This window comes from Ceratotherium simum, chromosome 13 (assembly GCF_057802395.1).
Source record: "Ceratotherium simum simum isolate JZ-2026a chromosome 13, ASM5780239v1, whole genome shotgun sequence".
Classification (NCBI taxonomy): domain Eukaryota; kingdom Metazoa; phylum Chordata; class Mammalia; order Perissodactyla; family Rhinocerotidae; genus Ceratotherium; species Ceratotherium simum.
The window spans coordinates 28277316-28299351 of NC_141912.1; the positions used below are offsets into that span (position 1 = coordinate 28277316).

At 37.8% G+C, this 22036-nt stretch overlaps 2 non-coding genes across 2 annotated transcripts; one reads left to right on the forward strand and one right to left on the reverse strand.

Annotated features, from left to right (window-relative positions):
* Positions 1-5041: 5041 nt before the first annotated feature.
* TRNAR-CCG (transfer RNA arginine (anticodon CCG)) lies at positions 5042-5114 on the reverse strand. The gene has a single exon. It is a non-coding gene; the product is annotated as a tRNA-Arg (tRNA).
* Positions 5115-8714: 3600 nt separating this feature from the next.
* TRNAK-UUU (transfer RNA lysine (anticodon UUU)) lies at positions 8715-8787 on the forward strand. Its single transcript has one exon. It is a non-coding gene; the product is annotated as a tRNA-Lys (tRNA).
* The last annotated feature ends 13249 nt before the right edge of the window (positions 8788-22036 follow it).

A 22036-nucleotide genomic window follows, 5' to 3' on the forward strand; every position in this document is an offset into this window, starting at 1 on the left:
ACTGTCTTTGAGGTCTGCCAAGAAACTGCTGGACTACACCAAATATTTTGCCAACACTCTGTAGAAAAAAGGATACCAAAAGTTATTAGCTACATTTGCTGTGTTTCACATCTTTAATTAGCTCAAAAACAATTGTGGTGCTTTCTGTTATAAATTCCACAATTGAAAAAAGAGAAACTTTACCTACCTAGGTTAAATAATATATGTATTAATTAGTTTTACATATAATGGGTAAAATGTTATTAATTTAAATATGTTTCAGCAACTATGTACAAATTTCAGATTGGAGTGGGAAGGTTCTTGAACCAGAAATGCTAGATAGGATCTAATTTAATGATTTCAAAGTTAGTGGACTTTCTCTCCCCAACTTTTAGGTTTACCAAAACCATTAAAAAATGGCACTGATATTTTATGAGAATTTCTACGGCGAGCTGACTTTTATTGGTTGTACTTCAAAGTTGAGAAGGTGCCTTCCACATAAAAGGTCTTGAGTACAATCCCCTTTATCTCCATGTGTGTCTTTTACCCTGTAACCAAACCCTTCTTGCATTTTTCATTTATTTTCTCATGATTTCCCTGCTCACGTAACAAGAAAACCAATGACCCAATGCATTGCCTTTGCAGCTGTCCCAGTTCTACTCCACAGACCTTGGTACCACACGGGGTGGCTGTTTTGGCAAAAGGAAGACAAGATGACAGAGGAAAAAAAGGAAAAAAAAAAAAAACCAGTTCACCCTAAACCTTCACCAAGAAAAAGAGGGCTACGACAGCAGTGAGGGGAAGTTCACCTTGAGTTCTATTTTTCACGAAATTTTCCAAAAGTGAAAATTAAAAATCATTTGAATGATTGAAGAAGCAATTGAAATATTAACCCCTCTGAGTAGCCCAAAATAGTTCAAACGGCATACCATAAGGCTGATTAGATCCCTGGTTCAATCTCAAAATTTTGGTGAGATGACTTGCTATTTTGGTCAACGTCAAATTGTCATTCACAGAACGTTTCTACAAATCATATGATCAAAAACACCCCTCCCCACCCCCCACAACATACACACATACACCTGGCTGAAATACAATTGCAAAGCCTCTGAAATACAATTGCAAAACCTCTAAAATTTCCTAACCTCTACATACGTCTGGCAAAACACCATCCAGAAGATGCACCCAAGGGAAATGGGGGCGATAAAGTAAATACAAAAATTGATCGTACACGTATTTCCAAAAAGAAACACTGCAGGTATAAACAAGAAGTGAGTAAACAATTGCAATGTAATATAAACACTACACTGAGCTCTGCTTTCTACGCATAGTCTTGCATTGAATGGATAAACCAAAATCAGTTTTATTTTGTTTCCAAAGTATTTGGATACTACCTTTCAAATTCAAGGGAGGGGGAGTAGAAAAATCTGAGAGAGTCAAATTTTAAGAGAGGGAGAAAAACTGCAGATGTTCAGGTAAAAAAACAGAGGCCCTCTCTATTTGACCTGTCCCTTCCTTTTTTTTCCCAAAAAGACAACAGAGGAGACAAATGATGTCCTAAGACAAAAAGCAAGCCCCATCGAGACCAATGTCTGTTTAACAGTCAGGCAGCTTACCCAGCTAAGCCAAGGAGTCCAGCGTACAACAGATGCTTGGTTTCACTGTATAAGGAAATGCTTTTGCCATGCTAGTGTGTAAATTCCTCCAAAGCACAACCTAAGACAAAGATTGCACCTTCCTTCTTTCATGAAGAAGTAAGTTGTTCCTCTCCTGGATTCTCTTCCCTTAGCTTTTTTTTTGTGAGGAAGATCAGCCCCCAGCTAACATCTGCTAATCCTCCTCTTTTTGCTGAGGAAGACTGGCCCTGAGCTAACATCTGTGCCCATCTTCCTCTTGCTCCACTTTACATGGGATGCTGCCACAGCATGGCTTGACAAGCGGTGCGTGTGTACGTGCCCAGGATCCCAGCCGGTGAAACCTGGGCGGCCACAGCGGAGTGCGCACACTTAACCGCTTGCACCACCGGGCTGGCCCCTCTTCCCTTAGCTTTTTAAATTATTAATGAGGTGAAATTCATATACCAAAAAGTTAACCATTTTAAAGTGAACAATTCAGTGACATTCACGACATTGACAATGTTGTGCAACCGTCACCACTATCTAGTTCTAAAACATTTCCATCACTCAAAAAAAAAAAACTGTACCCTTTAAGTAGTTACTCTCCAATCTTCTCTCCACCCAATCCACCTGGCAGCCACTAATCTGCCTTCTATTTCTATGGACTCATGTATCTTGGATATTTCATATAAAAAGAATCATAAACTATGTGATTGTTATGGATTGAATTGGGTCTCCCCAAAATTTATGTGTTGGAATCCTAATCCACAGGACCTCAGAATAAGATCTTATTTGGAAATAGGGTTGTTGCAGATGTAGTTAGTTAAGATGAGCTCTTTAGGGTGGGCCCTAATCCAATATGACTCTTGTCCTTATAAAAAGGAGAAATTTGGACACAGAGAGACGTATCCAGGGAAAATGCCAGGTGTACAAGATGATGGCCATCTATGCGCCAAGGAGAGAGGCAGGTCCTTCCCTCACAGCGTTCAGAAGGAATCAACACTGCAGACACCTTGATTTCAGACTTCTGGCCTCTAGAACTGTGAGACAATAAATTTCTGAAATTTAAGACACCCAGTTGTTGGTACTTTATTACAGCAGCCCTAGCAAACTAATACAGTGATCTTTTGTGTGTGACTTCTTTCATTTAGCATAATATTTTCAAGTTTCATCCATATTGTAGCATGTATCCATTCTTTATTCCTTTTTATGGCTGAATAATATTCATTGTACGTATATACCACATTTGTTTATCCATTCACCCATTAATAGACATTTGGGTGTTTTCTTCTTTTGGCTATTGTGAATAGTGCAGCTATGAACATTTGTGCACAAGAATTTGTTTCAGTACCTGTTTTTAATTCTTTTGGGTGTATACCTAGAAGTGAATTGTTGAGTCATATGGTAATTCTGTGTTTAGCTTTTTGAGGAGCCATCAGACTTTTCCACAGTGACTGGACCATTTTACAATCTCACCAGCATTGTACAAGGATTCCAATTTTTCCACATCCACACCAACGCTTGTTATTTTCTATTATTTTTTTTTTCCTTTTGGTAATAACCATCCTAGTGGGCATGAAGTAGTATCTCATTGTGGTTTTGACTTGCATTTTCCAATGATTAATGATGTGCTTCTTGGCCATTTGTATATCTTCTTTGGAGAAATGTCTATTCAAGTCCTTTGACCAATTTTAAAATTGATTGGTTTGGTTTTGTTGTTGCTGTTGATTTGTAAGAGTTCTTCATATCGTCTGGATATTGGACTTTTACGAGATATATAGTTTGCAAATATTTTCTTCCATTCTATGGGTTGTCTTTCACTTTCTTAACAATGTCCATTGATGCACAAAAGTTTTTAATTTTCATGAAATTCAATTTATCTATTTTCTTTTGTTGCTCATACTTTTTGTGTCATATCTAAGAATCCACTGCCAAATCTAAGGTCATAAACATTTACCCCTATGCTATCTTCTAAGAGTTTTATAGTTTTAGCTCTTATATTAAGGCCATTGATCCATTTTGGATTAACTTTGTATATGGTATGAGATAGGGGTCCTGTTTTATTTTTTTGCATTTGGATATCCAGTTGTTCTAGCACCACTTATTAAAGAGACTAATCTTTCCCTCATTGAGTGGTCTTGGTACTTTCATCAAAAATCAATTGGCTATAAATGTAAACATTTATTTCTGGACTCTAAGTTCTATTCCATTGATTTATATGTTTGTCCTTATGCAAGTACCCCAGAGTCTTCATTACTGTAGATTTTAGTAAGTTTTGAAATAGAAAAGTTTGAATCCTCCAACTTTATTTTTCTTTTTCAAAATCATTTTGGCTATTTGAAGCCTCTTGAAATTCCATATGAAATTGGGAATTGGCTTTTCTATTTCTACAGGAAAAAAAAAGCCATTGGAAGATTGGTAGGGATTGCATTGAATCTGTAGATTACTTTGGGTAGTATTATCATTTTAACATATTAAGTTTCCCAGTCTGTGACCATGGGGTATATTTCTATTTATTTGCATCTCCAATTTCTTTCAGCAATGTTTTACAGTTTTCGGTGTACAAGTCTTTGACCCCCTGGTTAAATTTTTTGTAGGTATTTTTTTTCTTTTAGATGCTATCGAAAATGGAATTTTCTTAATTTCCTTTTCAGATTGTTCATTGCTAGTGTATAGAAAAAACTTTATTTTCATGTGTTGATCTTATATTCTGCAACTTACCTGAATTTGTGTGTGGTACTGGGTTTTTTTTTGTTGAGAGATTTTTGATTACTGATTCAATCTCTTTACTTGTTATAGGTTTGCTCAAATTTTCTAAGTAGGAAGTTATGCTGAATGTAGAAGGGGGATCTGTCCACCAGCTTTGGCCTGAGCTTCCCAAATACTGGGGTCTGTGCTTATAATGAAGGCAAATAGTAGAAAGGTTGGAGAATAACCAACTTATCAGCTTTGAGTAAATTATCAGGAAAAGTTGGCTCCCTGGGCTGGGATAGTTGAGTTGATAAGCATCAGAATCTCACTATGAGGGTATAGATTTCAACAGCCTGCTCAGGGTTCAGTATCTTTCCCACCCCTTCAAATGCGTATTTCTAACTCTTAGAAGGTGTTTGAAACCCAGCTTTCTCTAGAGAAACATTACAGAGGTCTTTTCTATTCCTCACATCCTTTTATTGGCCACTATCTACCAGTTCTAGGGAAGGACGGTGAGCCAGAAAATCCAGGCTCACTACAATGCCAATAACAATTGTTTATGCATTAGTACTCTACTACTATTGTTTAGTGATTAGATGCCAAAGACAAAATGCAAGTTATTGGCAATTAGTCGGGGCACAGGTTTTTTTTTTTTTTTTTTTTTAAGACTCTTGAGTCATTTCAGCTTTCCTTCTCAAGAGTCAGCCATTGGAAGTCAAATGAGAGTGTTCGTTGCCTTTCCAACAAGACAAAAGCGACCACGAAGGGACTCGAACCCTCAATCTTCTGATCCGGAATCAGACGCCTTATCCATTAGGCCACGCGGCCGGTTGCTGAGAGAAAATGTCCAAACCTGGAAACTGAAATGTAGTAGGTTTCTACTTTCAAAAATTTAACTTTGCAATTGGAGGAAGATTTCATTAACATCTCCCCACACGCCACCCTCAAAGAAACAAAATTTTATCTGAAATCACCGACAAGAATTACTTAGAATCAATAAGCCGTGAGATGATTAGAAAGTGACGTAACACTTCGAAGCCTCTCCTAAGTCACTGATAATGATGACGCAAGTTCGGTTGGAGAAATGTGAGCCAAGAACTAGTCTGCAATGAAGGGGTGATGACAGCATAAGAAAAGGGAGCATCAGAGTTTGATATGTTCTTACCTTTTCTGTCTCAAAGATACAACGGCGCTTCCTCCAGGACGGAAGGTCTGTAGGCTCCAACAAGAGCACCCCTTCTCGGAAAAACATGATTTAACGCCATGAAAATATTTTGTTATAATTCGTTCATAGCATAGGTTTTAACAACTTGATTCTCCAACGGACTATTAGACGAATCACCTCGTATTGTTGTGGGGTGGGATAATGGGTCCTAAATCTCCTGGGGAAATAGAGTAAATTGTCTCGATGTCTGAGGGGCGGTTTTGTGACTTCCAAACTACTTCGAATAGAGAGCAGAGGGCCAAAGGACCTTGGAGAATCGTTGTCTTCTTGAAATCATAACGCCCCAAGTATTTTGCCTAAAGGTCGTCTGCTCTAAGTTCCCCTTTGGATTGATCCACAAAACAATCCAGGCCGATTTCGTGTGACCACTCCCCTCAACTAAGTACACTGGTAGGGTAGGAAAGATGAGAAATCCACAAATTCCTAAGGGAAAGCAATTGCAGATTCTCTCCGTTTTCCCATCGTCTTGGTTTCCTGGAAGTGTGAAGTTATTTGGAAGAAACAAATACTTCTCTTTTCCTGTGCCCAGCACTGTCTTTCCTCCCTAGAGAGATTAGTCTTTCCCTCACCTCCAAACTTCTCTGTTTGTTGCTAGATCCCATGTACAGATTTAGGTTAAAACTGAAGAACTATTTTAGGTCATATTCTGGATAATATGTCCTCATGTACACTAATTTACCATGATAATTATCCATTTTTGAGAGCAGCAGAGGCTAAGTGCTGGGGCCTGGACCTAAATGGGTCTGGTTAGACCAAGGAAATGTCTTCTGTTGTTTCTTATGAAATTGATTTAGTTAAATCCCTTTCTTTCTCAAAATGAGTTCAATGAGAAACGTTAGATTGGATAGCGTTCCCTTGTCGTATCCCTGTTTGGGGAGGCTATTGGCGCCAGTAGAAGCTGAAGAATGGAATTTCCACACCCATTGGGCAGGATGCCCAGCCAGCTCAGAAGTTCCAACGGACTCTCAGGCTCATTGAAATGTTTTGAGATTCTTCTCAGTTGCCTCACAATCTCCTCACTTGTGGATTTTCTGCCCACAATCTCCTCACTTGTGGATTTTGTGCCCAAAGAATAGCAGACGAAAACCACAAAATACCACCAAATTTTTAAAAACTGATATTTTTTGTTCTGTCTGGGGGGGCGTGAAATTCACCAGCCGACATCAGCAGCAGAATAAGGTTGGCAGACTGAGCAAAGCCATCAAAATTTCTTCCAGAGTATGCTATGGCACTACAGGAAAGGTTGCCACAGAAATTTGAAAAATGATACTAAATAGCTTTCGAAAAGCATATAAACTTTTATTTATATGGATGGTACTATTTCCCTCCAAAGCCATTCAGTGCTTCTTTCTCTGATGCCTTCTCTGGGATTTTTATCTGATGTGCTCCAGATTTTAAAATTTTTAAAATTTTTATATATTGTGAACTGAAGTATTTTGTGGAGAATCTAAGGAAGATTTGAAAGCATGGAATTCTTATGCTCACTACATCAATCTGTACAGATATTTCACTTTAGGAAACGGAGGAGGATGTCCATAGTTAGAAGGCTTCTGTACTTGAGCTTCAAAAAAAGGTGTTTGGATTTTTTTGTTGTTATTTTTTTTTTTTTTTTTACTAACTCAGATGATCTGCCAAACCCTGGATCAAATTGAAGAATGCTTTAGATCTTCAGACTAAGAATCTCCCAATTTTGTTATTTCAGCCACCCTACAAAAACCCATAATCCACGACCCTAATAATTTCTTTGGGATTTGGAAAGCACAGTGTTTCCTGTGAGGTGTGATTCTGTTGTGCAATGAACAATTCACTTACTTATGCAGAAATAACTGACATCTGCAGGTCTCAGGGTCTGATTATCGATCCAACTTGTGTGTGTGTGGATGGGGCTACAATGGAAACAAGGAATACAGAAAAATCAGTGGGTGTAGATTTTCTGCTCAACCTACTGCCTACTTGCTCATTGATACAGGCACAGCTGAGAAAATAGAGACAGGAAATGATCTGTAGTCATCGTTCTGTTGTTTCCTTTTGTCATTTTTTCTTTCTTGCTCCTTAACAGTACTGTGAATGGAACCAAAGGAGCATGTCCTGGTTAATATGGAGTTGGCATGTTTATTGCCTCTGGTTGGAGAGGTCTTGAGTAAACTACATCTTTGTTGTCTCACTCAATCTAATATTCCTTGTGCTGGCATAATCATGTTGAGTGATATCAAGGCCCATGGAATCGAAATGGTTGCATATTAAAAACACTTTTCCTTTGGATCCAAGCAGCCAACAGTGAATAAAGACGTGGAGGAGGAGGAGAAGGAAGAGAAGGTGAATTTGGAAGGAGGAAGCGGAAGGAAGGAAGGGTATTAAAGGAAGGAGAAATGGCTCAGACATGAGGGAAAATGTGGAAGAAAGCTTGAAGGAAAAGCATGTAGATGCAGAAAATTAAACCTTGGGCCTTCTGCATGCTAAATACTCTCTTCTACTCAGGTATACCCACTTGGACACTTAGATATTAACAAGACCTCGGTGATTAATTATCACCTTTGTCTGTAGGTGTTTGGAGAACGAATAGTTGGCAGAACAAGGCTTGCTGTGTTTAGCACTGCTATTTCTAAAACATGTAGACTGAGACTACCCCAGGAGAAGTGGTATTGAATACTAGACCAAAAGACACTAGTCTGTGTGGTTCTGTCCCTTCCCTCAGTCAGCTCTGAGATCTCATTTGCCAAAGAAATGCTTGCGGGTAGTTCCATCCACCAATAGAAAGGGGCCCATTACGGAACATTCTCTTGTGTCTTCAAATTCTTCCTCTGTCAGCTCTCTTCCCCTGTGCCTACAAAGGCTCCAAGAAACATGTACCAGAGAATGCAGAGGGACATGAACAGAAGTAGTGTGAATGTTGCCTTGAGAAACTTAAGTGCAGGTACTTGGCAAGATATCAAAACCCATGTGTCTAACAATACGGTCTGAAACCTCGAAGTGCTTTGTCTGGGGGATGCTGCATCTCTAGTTCTGGAAACCTAAAGGAGGAAAACAAAGAAGAGAGAAGGAAGGAAAATTCTCCCAGGGATTATAACATCCCTCTCAAACAGAATCTTCTTCACAGTGAGAATTCAAGGGATGTGACTTGAGAACCAAGCCATGAAACATAAAATGAATTGGCCAAAGCTGCAAACCTAGATTAGATACTCGTTGAAAACAAAGCTATAGGAGCCTGGATAGCTCAGTTGGCAGAGCATCAGACTTTTAATCTGAGGGTCCAGGGTTCAAGTCCCTGTTCAGGCGCTTGGCCCTTCCGTTTTCATTCTGGATAATATCCTCTGAGTAAGTACAGAAAGAGATTGGGATAGTACAGTTCTGCTTGTACATTGATGGAAACTTTGTTTACTCTTTGCTTTACAGGTATGCAATGATTATAAGATAAATTTACCAACCCTAAGGGACAGTTTTGTGAAGTTGTTTCCCAAACACAGAAATACCAATGGCTGGAACTCTACAGAGATTGCTGATCTAGAGATTTGGGTTTTGTGCGGTTTTAGAGACAAGTCTCTTTCACTAGTTGGGGAAAAAACCCAACCAATACTTCTGAACTCTAAAAATAAAGAAAAAATCTTGAAACCAGAAAGATATGACACTTTACCTATATTATAGAAAAACAATTCAAATGACAGTGGCTAGCTCATCAGAAACCATAGAGGTCAACACAGATCAATAGACGGATGGATAAACAAAATGTGGTATATATGTACAATGGAGTATTATTTAGCCTTAAAAAGCAATAGCGTTTTGATACAATGCTACAGCATGGCTGAGCTTTGAAAACATGACACTAAGGGAGATAAGCCAGACAAAAAAGAACAAATGTTATATGCTTCTATTTATGTTGTACCTAGAGTAGGCAAATTTATAGAGACAAAGGAGATCAGAGATTATCAGGGGCTGGTGGGAGATGAATGGGGAGTTATTGTTTAATGGTTACAGAACTTTTGTTTGGAGTAATGAGAAAGTTCTGGAGATGAACAGTGGTGATGATTGTACAACATTGGATTGCGTGACTGAATTGCGTACTTAAAAATGGTAAAATGGTAAATTTTGTGTTATGTGTATCTTACCACAATAAAAAAAATTGCAAACAAATTAAAAAAAAAAAAAAAAGAAACCATAGAGGTCAGAAAGAGTAGCACAACATTTTTTCACATGCTGAAAGAAAAGAATTGTCAATCCAGAATACTATATCCAGAGAAAATATCCTTCAGGAATAAAGAGGAAATCAAGATATTCTCAGATGAAGAAAAACTAAGATAATTTGCTGCCAGCAGAACTACCCTGAAAGAATGGCTAAGTTCTCCAAACAGAAAGGAAATTATAAAAGAAGCAATCTTGGACATCAGGAAGGAAGAAAGGACATAGTAAGCAAAAAATACAGTAAATACAATAAACTTTCCTTCTCTTGAACATTCTATGTTATGTTTGACAGTTGAAGCAAAAAGTATAACACTGTCTGATGTGGTTCTAAATGTAAGTAAAAGAAAAAGTTAAGACGATTGTATTACAAATGAGAAAGAGTAAGTGGCAAAAATGGAGGTAAGGTTGCTATACTTCACTTGAACTGGTAAAATGATCACAACAGTACACTGTGATAAGTTAAATACATATAATGTAATTCCCAGAGCAACCACTAAAAAATCTATACAAAGAGATATAGTAAAAAATGCTATAGATAATTGAATACAGAATTCTAAAAAATGTACAAGTAGTCCATAAAAAAGCAAGACGAGAACAAAAAATGAAAAGAATAGAGAACAAACAAAAAACAAAAAATAAAATGCCAGACTTAAACCTTAACATACCAACAATTACATTATATGTAAATAGTCTGAGTGCACCAATTAAAAGATATCGACAGGGTGGACTAGAAAACATGACATAACTATATGCTGTCTATGAAAAACTCACTTCACATATAACTATGTAGGCAGGTTAAAATTAAGAGGATAAAAAAAAGGTAAGTGATGCAAACATTAATCAAAATAAAGCAGGAGTAGCTATATTAATATTGGGTAAAGTAAACTTCAGAACAAAGAAAATTAAGACAGAGAAGGACATTATATAATGATAAAAGTGTCCGTCCACCAAGAAACCATAGCAAACCAAAATATGTACTCACCAAACAATACAGCTGCAAAATATGTCAAGAAAAAAAAACTGAAAGGAAAAATAGGCAAATCCACAATTACAGCTGGAAACTTCAACACCTCTCTCAGAATAATTGATAGAACAACTAAATGGAAAATGATCAGGGATACAGAAAATACCGTCAGCCAACAGAATCCAATCAACATAGAACAGTTCACCAAAAGCAGAATACACATTCTTTTCAAATCCACCGGAACACATGCCACGATAGAACATACCCTGGGCCATAAAACAAACCTCAACAAATTTAAAAGAATTGATTCATACAGTGTATTCTCTGAACACAATGAAATCAAAATAAAAATCAGTCACAGAAAGATAACAGGAAAATATTCAAACACTTGGAGGCTAAACAACACAGTTCTAAATAATCCATGGAACAAAAAAGAAGTCTCAATGGAAATTAAAATATAAATAGACTTGAATAAAAATGAAGATACAATGTGTCAAAATTTCTGATACACACTAAAACAGCACTGAGAAGGAAATTTACAACACTCAATGCGTACAAGAAAAGAACAAAGTCTCAAATCAATCCTCTAAGTTTTCACTTGAAGAACCTAGGGAAAAAAGAGCAAAAGAAACCCAAGATAGGCAAAAGGAATAAAATAATAAAAATAAGAGCAGAAATGAATGAAATTGAAAACCAAAAAAAAAGAAAAAAATCAATGAAGCAAAAAGCTAGTTCTTTAAGATTAATAAAATAAAACCTCTAGCAAGACTCACAAAGAGAGAAAAGACACAAATTACCAATATCAGGAATGAAAAGAGGACATCACTATACACGTTGCAAACATCAAAAAGATAATAAAGGAGTACTATGAACAGCTCTACACATATAAATGTGACAACTTAGGGGGCCACCCGGTGGCATAGTGGTTAAGTGCACGCACTCCTCTTCAGCGGCGTGGTGGCCCGGGGTTCGGATCCCGGGCATGCACGGCCGCACTGCTTGTCAAGCCATGCTGTGGTGGCATCCCATATAAAGCAGAGGAAGATGGGCACGAATGTTAGCCCAGGGCCACTTCTCCTCAGCAAAAAGAGGAGGATTGGCGACAGATGTTAGCTCAGGGCTAATCTTCCTTACCAAAAAAAAAAAATATGTGACAACTTATGTGAAATGGACTAATTCCTTGAAAAACACAAACTACCACAACTTAGCCAATATGAAACATATTATTATATAGCCCTGTAACTATTAATGAAATTAAAGTTGTAATTTAAAAACTCTCCAAAATGGAATTTCCAGGTCCAAGAAGGTTTCACTGGAGAATTCTAACAAATGTTTAAAAAGTTAACACAAACTCGACACAATCTCTTCTAGAAAACAGAAGAGGAAGAAACACTTCCCAATTCATTTTATGAAACCGGTATTATTCTGATACCAAAACCAGGCAACGATAGTGCAAAAAAATGAATATATATGCAAAAATCCTTAACAAAATGTTAGCAAATAGAATTCATCAATATATAAAAATAATTATACACCATGACCAAGTAGGGTTTATTCTAGGGGTGAAAGGTTGGGTAAATATTTTAAATCAATCAGTGTAATCCATCATATTAACAAGCTAAAGAAAAAAAAATCACATGGTTATATCAACTGAAGTAGAAAAATCACTTGACAAAATTCTACACCCATTCACGATAAAAACTCTCAAAAAAAAAATAGGAACACAGAGGAACTTCCTCAATTTGATTAAGGACATATACAAAAAAAAAATAGAAACCCTACAGATAACCCTACTTTCACCATTAGCCTTAACGGTGAAAGGCAGAATGTTTTCTCCCTAAAAGAGGGAAAAATGCTAGGTTGTCCACTCTCATTACTTGTATTGAGCATAGTGCTGGAAGTTCTAGCCAATGCAATAAGGCAGGAAAAGGAAATTTAAAAGCATATAGATAGGAAAAGAAAAAATAAAACTGCCCTATCTGCAAATGACATATTCATCTACAGAAAATCTAAGGAATCCATGGTGGGGTGGGGAGGGTGGACAGAATCCCTCTTAGAATTAAAAATTTATTGGACAAGGTCGCAAGGTAAAAGAAAAATGTACAAAAACAAATTGAATTTCTACATATTGGCAATGAAAATGTGGACAATGAAGTTAAAAATACAATACCTGTCCAGAATGTATTTTTTCTGTGTTTGGGAGGAAAAAATACAGTATATATATAATCTCTGATAAAAAAGAAATACTTAGATGTAAATCTAACAAAACCTGTACAGGACTTGTATGCTAAACACTACACAATGATAGTAAAGGAAGTCAAAGAAACTAAATAAATGGAGAGACATACTGTATTCATGGTTTACAATATTCAACATGGTAAAGATGCCAATTGTCTCCAAATTGATATACAGATTTAATGAAATTCCTATCAAAATCACAGCAAGATTTTTTGTAAATACAGACACGATTATTTTAAAATTTATATGCAAAGTCAAATAAACTAGAATACCTAAAACAATCTTAAAAAATAAAAATAGAGGAGAAAGAATCAGTCTACCTGATTTCAAAATTACTGTATAACTATAGTAGTTAAGACTGTGTGGTATGGGTGGAGCGATAGACACATAGGTTAATAGAGTAGAATAAATAAATACACCCAAACAAATGTTCCCAGCTGTTTTTTGACAAAGTTGCAGAAGTAATTCAATAGAGGAAAAATAGATTTTTCAGCAAATGGTGCTGGAGCAATTGGCCATCTATAGGCAAAAAATAAATAAAAATAATCTCAACCTAATCTCATAACTTACACAAAAATTAACTCAAAATGGATCATGGATATAAATGTAAAGCTGTAAAACTTTCAGAAAAAGAAAGTAAGGGAAAATCTTTGGGATCTAGGGCTAGACAAAGAATTTTTAGAATTGACACTGAAACATGATCCAGAGATCCTGTGAAAGCCCATTCTTCTTTCCTCCCTTCCCTTTCCTGCTGCTTCAGTTGCCTTGAGTGATTTTGAGTCTTACAGAATAGAAACAGAAACAGGAGAACGTTAAAGTCAATTCATCGGGTCATGTTTTTACTTTTAGTGTCATCAGGAAATGAGGGCATAGAAAGGAAGAGAGAGAGAAATGGGAAAGGAAAGGAAAGGAAAGGAAAAGAAAAAAAAGAGAATAAGAAAGAGAGTAGGAAGGCCTACCTTCTAAGTTCCTTGAGAAGTAGGTTTGAGCAGTGTTGGGTCAGAGAAAAGGAAAAACTTAAAGTATAGGGAGTTGAGCTCAGGACCTGAAACATGCAAAACCCAAGTTCTAATTGTCAAATAAAAATGAATCTGGACCTAAATAAGGAGGAACTTTATTCAAAAATAAGACTATTGCAATAGGGACAATGCTCCAATCTCAGAAATCTTTAAGTACCTCAAAATCAAACAGAGAATACTTTTCTTTTATGGGGGGGTGGTGCGGTAAGGTAGACAAAGCTTTAGCAGGATTTTTCAAGAGAAATTGGGCAAGTAAGGGGCAATGGCCAGCAGGGTCTGACAGCAAAAGTGTCTTTCTGTAATCAGAAAATCTGATAAGGGAGCATGTTCTGCTTTTCAGTGCTTGCTCTCAGGCTTGGAGGCAAACAGTCAGAAGCAGTAGGGAAGAGAGAAGCCTGACTAAAGTTTGTTCAGGACAAAGCAGAGAGCAAGAAATAGGCAACTGTAAACACTTGGTAACCACTATGCTATACCCCCTTACTCTTCTCTAACATATCTCTAATTTTCTGAAGCTCTTGATTCCTGCATGTTTTGTTAGTAGTATTAACTATAAAAGATGAATCTATGGTTGCTTTGGACAAGAGGAGTTCAGGAATTGGAGGAGGGAGTGGGTGGATGGGATATCATTCTTTAGTGTGTAGGGCTTGCAATGGAGGAAAAGTATTGGCAATAAGCATCAGATAATAGCTGCTTGCAGTTTACCTCACAATTCTAAGCAGCTGAATTGTGCTTCAATTCAGAATTCAATTGTGTTTCGAAAGCTTCAATCTTCTCTTGTGGTTGGTAAGAATCAAGTCTTGGTTTGGAACTTTTCTGATTTCTTCCAGAAATATCTTACCCTAAGATAAAAGGATATTGAAATTAAGTTTTTCCCTGGCTAAAATAGGAAAAAGCTCCTGTTTGCTCAACAAGAATAGAGCAGGACTTGTGCGGAAAGCTGGAGTCAGGACAGAAAGAGAACAATTCATTTAGCATTTTACTAAAGAGGGTATTCTTTGTTCCACTCTAAGCACAGAGGCAATTTAGGAAGCTCTGTCATTAGTCTAGAGGATGAATGCTTAAGACATGAACTAAACAGCAGCCTGAAAGATTCAGAGAATAGGAGAATTGTGAGAATGAGCCAGAAGGTAAACAGACACATAGTTAGGAAGAAAAAAAGTGAAATTTGGAGAAACAAAGTACAATAATGTTATTTAGCAAACAGGAGAAGCTGAAAGGTAATATATTTATATCTTTTAGGGGTGGGGGAGAATAGATGAGTTTGGTTTTGGACATGTTCAATTCAAGATATTTGTGGAACACCTTGCACATGTCTGGTAAACACTGACACAATGAACTCATTGTGTCAGTGTTTACCAGAGTGTGGTGGCCTGGAGACTTGGATTAGTGAGTGATCAGTAGGCATACGCTTATAGGAAGAGGAGGGAGTGAGGAATTCAAGTATCCTTTCAAGTTTGGGGGTTAACTCATTAATGATACTTGTGGAAAATAAAGAAATGAGCTCGTGGCTAGACTATTCTTGAGCCCTGGTGTTTATACTCTTTAATCTTATGCTCCTTGGAACTTCTGAAGAAGACCAAGAGAAGTTTCATTTCATGGTACCATATTTCTAGTGGCTGTTTGTCCTTTTTCATCCTACTTTGCCTAACTGTGAGCTCTTATCTATATTTGTAAAAACACCATTGAGTCTATTTTGAAAATGACAGAAACTGATTAGTCTGGCAGAATTTATCTCAGTTGATTTATAGGATTTGTAGAATAGGACAATAAGAAAGAAGGGATGGGCTTCACTGAAGGAGAGACTGGAAAAATATCAAACACAAAGACTTTCAAGTTCTAATGTATTGGTATGTGTGTAAAAAAGCTGATGGGTGGAGGAAAAACGTACTTAGCTGTTTGATCATGTAAAAGCACAATGAGGAAAGATTCCAGAGTCACTGGGTGACATTTCTTTATACTATACCTGAAAGAATCTGGATATCTGTTGGATTCATGGACATTCATATTAAGTAGTTGGATTTTTTTCTCCTGTTTGTCTCATGAACACCACAGAAATTGTTTATTAACTATCTAAGACAATAGCTAGTCTGTCCACCTACAGCACTATTGGAATATCCATTCGTGTAGAAGGTATCGGATAGCTTTTCAATATAGAATATTTTCAGGATTTGAACATTATACCCAAGATACAGAACGCACTCATGCCCTATTATTCTTAATTCAGAAAACCTGCGGATATATCAATTGTATGTTTAACCTTTCTAGAATCTGAGAACGATAATATCTGGTTAGGTGTTGTTTTGAAAGAATTCTCAGAGCCAGAATGTTTGGGTCATGGTTTGTCAGTAATTAGCTTTTATGTTATGCTCTGGAGTTTTTGAAATGTATTGATCTGAATATCTCATTTGATCTTTGCAACACACCATTTTAAATAGTCATTTTTGGCCTAATTTGTGCATTTGGAAAAGATGGTTCATTTACATTTTAGGAATTGCTGTATTTCCCTATTAAGTCAGAAAGGTTTCCTACTGGAAAGCTAACAAGTTTGCCTACCACAGTTTTATATAATAACCGAAGAATACAAGACCCACAGATGGTGTATTACTGACAGCAAAAAGCAGCAATCAGAGAAATACTTTGTGTTGGTTCCTCATGCTCAATTCCCACAAGGCAAAATAGGAGGCCCATATGTTTACTTTCACATGCATTGGGCTGCACAACAGGAGAGGAACTCTGAAACTAAGAGACTGTACTTTTATCAGAGCTCCTGGTAACCTTTACTCCCTCCTGGGAGTAATTATTGTAGAGGAATACCTAGGAGCAACCAGAGACTGAGTTCAGGACAAATAGAACAAAGAAGTTGCTGGGTGCTCCAATTGCTTCTATTGGTTTAGAGTCCATGCCCAATGAATAAGAAAAAGGAGAGAGCAGCACATCTTTGAGGTGAATGTGCACCAGCCTGAGAGTTGCTACAGCATCCTCAGCTCAAATTTAACCATGAACATCCACTTCTTAACATTTTAGGACTAGAGGAAGAAAAGGCAAGAAAACAAAGAAATAGCTCATTTCTTTGGTAAAGATCACCTCTCCTTTACCTAAAAATACCCAAGGAATGACAGCAGTGAGACAAAAGAAAGAAAGAAGAAGTATAAATTGGGGGCAAGTGAGAAATATGGCCATCATTTGTTCCTGGTATTATTGCTTTCCATGAAAATCTGCAAGAATTGACTAAGAGCTCAAACTCCAATGGGCCGATCTCCAAGTCTTGCTATTTCATTATCCCCTAAAACTTTTTCAGTTCCAGGCATACCCAAGCTGGGTAACTAGCTACCAGATTCTGATTTTGATTGTGTTTTGCTGGACGTGGAGATTCACTCTGTCAGGCTCTTACCACTTTAGCCAAAGAATTATCATTTAAATCATTTGATTTCACTAGATTTTCATCATAATTAAAAAGATGTTAGAATTTTTTTTTTTTTTTTACATTTTATGCCCGTCACGTGGATGTATGAACTGACAGCAACACAGCAGTAAGGAGTTGACCTCATCTAGTCTGAAACATACCAATTAGAAGTATCAGTATAAATTCATGATTAAAAAATATGAAATTGTCATTTTTGCCATTTTTTCCTAGAAGCAATGATATCCCAGTTGCAATGAGCAAAGTTAGTCCTGTATCTTGACTTCTTAGTATCATTTTTCACTAAAAGGAATTAGAGATTTTGGAGTTATCATTGGTTCCAGGGGTGAGCTAGCAAAAGTACAAGGTGAGTCTGGAATATCTTGCTGCACCAGAAGATAAGTAAATGATCAAAAGATGTGGTCATGTCTTAAACGGACACATGAGCCAGCCTAAATGGGCTCTCTCTAGCAAAATCTGGGACATACTGAGTGTTTAAATTAATAATGAAAAAAGGATTTATCTCATTGAATAAAATAAGATTCTTTGATGTCATACCAATTGCAAGTAAGTAAATAAGTAGAAGAGGGAACACTTTAATTTACAGCAGCCTCGAAAGAAAATTCAAAGATCTTTACTTGATATGAATTGGGCAAGAAACAAACTGTTTGCAAACAAGAAGACGTCAAAACCAAAAGTGGTAGAAGCTTGGCTCTCAGCAGTGACAGCTCAGTATATAAGCATGAATGAGGAAGTACATTTTTTCTATTGTGATCAGTTTCTAGAAACTTACATTCCTTTCAGGACAGTATCACCACAAAACTTACTTATAACCGATTGGCTAGGAGGTATAAGGTCACACTGACATAAAGAAAGCTTAAGTTTTATTTAAGTTCAGAGTCAGCATTTTGGAGAAATCAAGACAGTTTTAAGTTTTGGTTACATGACTATGAGTGTTTGGTCTAGGGGTATATTTAAACTGTAGCCTCCATTTTGGTTTTTCTTTAACAGTAGTATACCAACTAATAAATGTGAAAGAAAAGATTTAAAGAATTTAAAGAATAGATTTAAAATAACACCATTGTTCCACTATCATGGGAATAATTGATTGAGGAAAAATTCCTCAATCAATTCTAAAACTATGGGTAAAATTTTGGTGAGGAATGAGATATTTGTATGGCCTTAAATATTTCCCCACAGATTACAAACTAATTGAATGAGGGGAAACTTTACATTTATTTAACACCACCAATAAAGGAAAAAACTTTATGTGATACACTGAGAACACAACATCACTTATGTTGTATTTTTGCCAAAAGTGCATAACCTCAATCTAATCACAAAGAAACATCAGATAAATCCAAATTTAATGGCATTCTACTCAACAACTGACTTGAATTCTTCAAAATCTATCAATGTCATAAAAGGTTGAGAAACCATTCCAGATTAAAGAGCACTAAAGAAACGAGAAAGACAAATGCAATGGGTATACTCATACTAGATCCCGGGTTGGAAAAAAGTTACTCTGAACGACATTATTTGAATGATTGGACATTAATTGAATGATTGAATGAAATTTGAATATGGACTGTATTTAGGTAATTGTATACTATTAATGATACAATTTCAGCATTCAAAAATTGTTGTGGTTCATAACAGAATGTCCTTTCTCTTAAGAAATACACACTGAACTATTAGAGGTAAGACATGATGGTATTGTCAAAAGTTCAGAAATAGCAGAAGTAAAAGCACTGAATCAGCAAAGTAGTAATTAGAGAAAGTTTATTGTGCACACACCAAAAAGACAGTTCGTGAGCCAGGATCACTCAAACCGACCGCAGAATGAGGCTCAGGGGTAGATTGTTATAAAGTAGCTTACATAGTGAAGAGGCAGGCACTGTTTATTCTTCACAGTGATTGGTTACAATATTAGAATTTTTTTGAATGGCAGGAAGTTGACTAGTGGTTACCTCATATCAATTTCGGGGACAGTTTAAGTTTTGCTTGTCATTTACAGAGGCATAGTCAACAAGTGACCCAGGCCAAGTTAGTATTGCTTGTCTTGCAAAACAAGCTAAATTTAGCTTTGGTTGTGTGACTAACTGGTTTTGTTTGCTCAGGAAATTTTCAAATCTGGTCTCCATTTGTATTTGATTTTAACAGTATGCAAGTTACTCTGAAAATGGTTAGAAAAAATAATAATTTGTGTGGGTTTATGTTTGGAGAGAGAGAGGAAAACAAATGTGGCAAAACATTTGAAATTTTTTAAAATTTTTTATTTATTGCAGTAACATTGGTTTATAACATTGTAAAAATTTCAGGTGTACATCATTATACTTCTATTTCTGCACAGATTACATCATGTTCACCACCCAAATACTAATTACAAGCCATCACCACACACATGTGCCGAATTATCCCTTTCGCCCTCCACCCTCCCCCCTTCCCCTCTGGTAACCACCAATCCAATCTCTGTCTCTATGTGTTTGTTTATTGTTGTTATTATCTACTACTTAATGAAGGAAATCATACGGTATTTGACCTTCTCCCTCTGACTTATTTCGCTTTGCATAATACCCGAAATGTCCGTCCATGTTGTCACAAATGGCTGGATTTCAATTGATAAATCTGGATTATGTATGTATAGTAGTTCTTTGTACTATTTTTGCAACTTTTCTACAGGCTTAAAATAATTTCAAATTTAAAAGTTTTTTTTTTTTAATTTAATTCTCTCATCTTACAACTTCCTTTCCCTGTGCCTACAAAGGCTGTCAGGACCATACAAAAGTAGTGCGGGTGAATACAAAAATAGAAGCCTAAGTGCTGCGTGAGTGCTGGAATTTTGCTCCAGCTGAAGAAATGAGAAAGAACGGAATTCACAGTACTTGGCGCTAAATGAAGGCCCATAAATGTGGGTCACTGATGGTCACTACCCTCGCCAACGCCTAGGCCAGCACCGTGGTCAGGAAATTCGGCGTTGGTTTCGTTTCGGGATCCCTCCGGCTCTGGTTATGAGACGCACAGGGACCAAGATGGGGAAGAGAACAGAGAGGAGGATGCTGCATCGGTTATGGAGCCTCTTGGTATATACGGAATCGTCTTCTGAGTGAGAACACCAGAGAGGTGTTTCAGCGGCCGGACCTGACCCGCAAAACGAACTCGCTGTTTGCCCAGTCGGTTCTTCAGATCCCATTGTCCCTGAGGAAACAGCAGGCGCTTCCCGCCTTCAGCCAAAATTCGGTGCAGCAGTCCACTCGGGTACTAGGTTAGGAGGAAATCCTAAATCACCTCTGATAGGTAAGAGATACCCCCCGTCAATTCTGAAAATCAACCAGATTTGGCATCCCTTGGCCTCAGAGACTCCAAGGCAAGGGAGCTGAGCTACTTGGGAAAGTTAATACGAGGAGAGAGATCGTGGGGAAAGAGGAAAGAATGGGAGCGTGAGGCAGGACGTGATAAGAAAACAGAGGCTGAGACGCAGTGGGGTGCGCGGCTGTAGCGGCCCCGAGAAGTCGAGGAGAAAGATAATGAACCAGTGCTTAAGGCTGGCGTAAGGTTTGGATGGGCAGAGAGGCGGTGAGCATCCCGGCTGCCCATCCCTGCGGCGCTTCCTCTGCGGAAGCGGGAAGCAAGAAGGGCGGTTCCCGGTAACCGAAGTGAGCTGAAAGCGCTTTCCCGCAGGAAGATCCCCTTCGTTTTGCCCAAGACTGTCGCGGCTTTCAGAGCCCCTCGCTGCTCTTTCTGTTGCTTGAGAGAACGCTTGTGGTTGAGTTTCTGTTTCGGTGCCTTCGGGTGTTATTGATGGCTTCCGAGGGAGCCGCGGGGCAGCCACGTTGTTCCGATCCCCACGTGGGTGCGGTAGGAAAAGCGTTCAAGGTGGAAACAAGATCCACCTGCGTCTTTGGGCGTCAGCACCTCAGGTATAGGCAGGAGCGAGTGTTTTTTAGCCAGTTGAGCTTGGAATAGACGACATGAAAAATAGCAAAGGTAAGGCAGTAACTGAAAATTGTAACTTGAAATGGTTTTCAGAAATGCAGTTAACCTTGTCTCTAAACAGTTTAGTGTGTAGGGTGTCAGGACTTCAATCTTAAGAGCCAAGAGCTTGAGACTTTATATGAGCTGTAATATCTTAGACTTTCTCCAATATAAGCAAGCCTCAGAAATTCTGGGTTTTTTCCGGAGAATCTCATGAGCACTTTTGCAGTGGGCTCCTATATTGCCCACATCCGATTCTTGGAGCATAAAAAGCGGGAAAAGCCAAGATTACCATACAGTAGAAGGCGCTCGTAATTGTTAAGCGGAAATAAAGCAGTGGCTTAGGCTTGGAGAGAAGGGTACAAATGTGAGAGCAGGAGAAATAGGGGAGACGCGGGATTTCTTCCAAGGAGAGGGAGAGTCCGTCTGCTGGCAACAAAGAAGTCTCTGGCAGCAGCACGAGCCTGACTTAACCTGAGAAGACATTTTAATTACAATTTATGCATATTATAGGTTTTAACAACTTGATCCTAGACCAGAGAATTGGCCAAATTGGTAGTGCTGGAGAGGCAGCTGAGGTCAAAGCGTCCAGACTATGAAGGTGGAGAGAATGGTACAGCCTTTGTCATAGGGTTGGAGACTTCCAAGTGTGGATTTCTAATTGAAAGACCCAAATAGCTTGATAGGACCACAGGTATTTTGGTATAATAAGTCTCCTGACGCCCATTTTGTGTTCGTCCACAGAAAAATCAG